The sequence below is a fragment of the Palaemon carinicauda genome, chromosome 19 (assembly GCF_036898095.1).
Source record: "Palaemon carinicauda isolate YSFRI2023 chromosome 19, ASM3689809v2, whole genome shotgun sequence".
NCBI lineage: Eukaryota > Metazoa > Arthropoda > Malacostraca > Decapoda > Palaemonidae > Palaemon > Palaemon carinicauda.
This window is the reverse complement of record NC_090743.1, coordinates 91,471,040-91,474,099: the sequence shown is the minus strand read 5'-3', so window position 1 is coordinate 91,474,099 and position 3,060 is coordinate 91,471,040.

Genomic DNA, 3,060 nt, shown 5'->3' with positions numbered 1-3,060 from the left:
ATAAACATGTTTTTTCGTGAGTTTCTTTTTATATTCATTTCCCATATTTCAATGGTGGTTGTTGGATACATTTATTCTAATTACTAAAAGAATCTGTAACGCTTTTGAGATCGTAACAGGAGAGAGAGAGAGAGAGGAGGAGAGAGAGAGAGGAGAGAGAGAGAGAGAGAGAGAGAGAGAGAGAGAGAGAGAGAGAGAGAGTGCAGGATTATATATTATTTCTATTTCTATAATATACAGTATGTGTGTGTATTAATCAACGAAAGGAAAAGCATATATATACAAGGATATTGTATTTAGAAAGAAAAAATTGGGGTCCCTAAGTTGTCCAGTTTCTTGATGATTCCAGATAAGTCTGATTTAGGAAAAATGATAATATGGGATCAACAGAAAAGAGATCGGGGCTCATGGTTTAAATTCTGTTCTTGGGTAAAAGCAATAAAGATGGATTCAACAATATTTCTTTGGGTTTTGTCATTAGTAGGAATTATCCCTCTTGTTTACCCTTCTCATGAAGAGGCACCCAAATTGTCTAAAAGGACTGACTGACCATACTTGATGTAAATCGTCTAAACCATTTAGAAGTGACACACTACATTAGGGAAGAGATCACTTTTCGACTACCACTTGATTTTGGTCTTACCCATCTCTCTCTCTCTCTCTCTCTCTCTCTCTCTCTCCTCTCCTATCTCTCTCTCTCTCTCTCTCTCTGACATTAGTTGCATAAGCTGTAGGAATAGTTGTTTCCTACGGACCTCCAATCTCTTTTTTTTCCGCCAAAAAATACTTGAAACGCTCTAGATCCTCTCTCGATCCCCGTGCGTATTTTGACTGTCCATTGTGTGTGTTGACCAAATAACTCCTGCTATATTTAGGTCTTGGGCTACTGTTCCTTAATGAGCGTATCGACCATTCAAATACCCTGATGTGAAATCGGGTCCACAACTGCTATTGTCGACCCAAACCAAAGTTGCAATGAAGAGACGTTCTCATCTCAAAGCCCTTGATTGGACATAAAAAAAAAAAGAAAAAAAAATATTCGGCCTTCCAGGTTTGTACCTTAACGACCACTTAATGAAGATAGGGAGAAAACAGTCAATTTTCTTTTTTAACCAGCTGGATTGCCTACGGTTATCTGATACCGAGTGTCAGACTAATTCTGTTCTTGTTTGAGAAGGGGTTGACATCTAAATCTTAAATCTTTTAATTCTTTCAGTCACTTTCATCCAGAAAATTTTAGTTTTCAGTATCCTGGAATAATTTTCCATCTTGTTTGGCTCTGTTCGACCTAGGATGATAAATCTTCCAAGGTTTCAATTTGCTTTCTATTGACCAACGGAAAAAAATAGCCGAAAAGGAAACTACTTTATATCCAGGATAATAACCAACGGAACCATCAAATCTTTAAGATCTTTCTCCATTTTCGTTTCAGCTTCTCCAGGTAAAATGACTCTAGGTTTTGGTCGACTATAGGAACAAGACAAATGTCGAGATTTTTGGCTGTTAGGATTTTGGGTAGGGTCAGTAACCGGGAATGTCGAGATTTTGGTTGTCTGCTTTGTGTAAATTATGCTATTTATATAACCATATCTAGGTAACATTTCATCATCTGTTTGACGATGATATCCATTCTTCAGTCAACGAATAAATTTCTATGAATTGTGTCTGCTAAGAATAATGGAATATTTTTTGTCATAAATTGTTTTTATATATGTCAGCCTTAAGTATTGAAATAATTATCTACGAATTGTTTCTTTAATAGTCTTAAATAACTTATTATTCTCATCAAATACATTTCTAAAGTTTGTACTTCATCATATATACAACTTTCCTTTTCTTTTAAATATCTCCTCATATAAAGATGATATGCCTTACCGTCTATCATCTCCTCTGATCACTCCTCCCAGGTCGATCACGAAGTTCCACCTCCTCACTGCACATCTGTTTTGGGAAAAAAGTTTTCTTCTTGTAATTTATTTATGACATTTGCTAGTGTTATGAATCAGACAATGATAGACACAAATAAACACTTACTGAATGGGATATAAAAGGTATAATTGTATTCATTCGCATAAGATAAATCATAGAAAATAGTTATCCATCTACATTAAAAGAAAGATACAGGGAGGTCTGCAGCCCACAATTCGTAACGGGACATGCCGCCACTGGTGTGTCCTGCTATACGGTATACTGTACAGTATCATCATCGCCATCGTCATTATCATCAACAGTAACTAGTCAACGGCAGAACAATGGCCTCAAACATGTTTTTCCAATCGCGTCTTTTGACGGAAAGGGCCGGGTTAGATTTCACCAGACGTGCCAACATTGAGCATTTAAATCAATACTTCATTCATCATCTCCTACTTCACGCTGTTGGTAACGTCCTTGCCTGGTGATCGCCAGACTGGGGTTCGAATACCGTTCAAACTCGCTAGTTTAATTGGTTGCTGCAACCTCACCATCTTTATGAGCTAAGGGCGGGGGTTTAGAGGAGCCTACTGAGTTATCAGCAGCTATTGCTTGGCCCTCCTCGGTCCTAACTTGGGTGGAAAGGGGGGCATGGGCGCAGATCATGTGTATATATGGTGAGTCTCTATTGCAGAGATTCTCAACCTTTATTTCTTATTAAGGATATATCCTGGACTTTGACGGCCCACCAACTTTCAGTCGGTGTAATTATAACAATTATGATATAATCCCGCTACATAATCAACTGACACAAATTAACACAAAGGTACACACTATGTAAGGGCTACCCATAATATTAGTTCAACTATGGTGCACACATGTGTAATGGTTATAATAATGAAGTAATGACGACGACAACAACAACAACAGTAATAATAAAATAATAATAATAATAATAATAATAATAATAATAATAATAATAATAATAATAATAATAATAATAATAATATTATTATTATTATATTATTAATATTATTATAATTATTATTATTATATATGAATAAGTTGAGCACATGGGAGTGATGTGAAGCACACTGTCCTTTCCTCTTCAACACTCAACAATCTAGATCTCTTCTTAGTTTTGAAGTA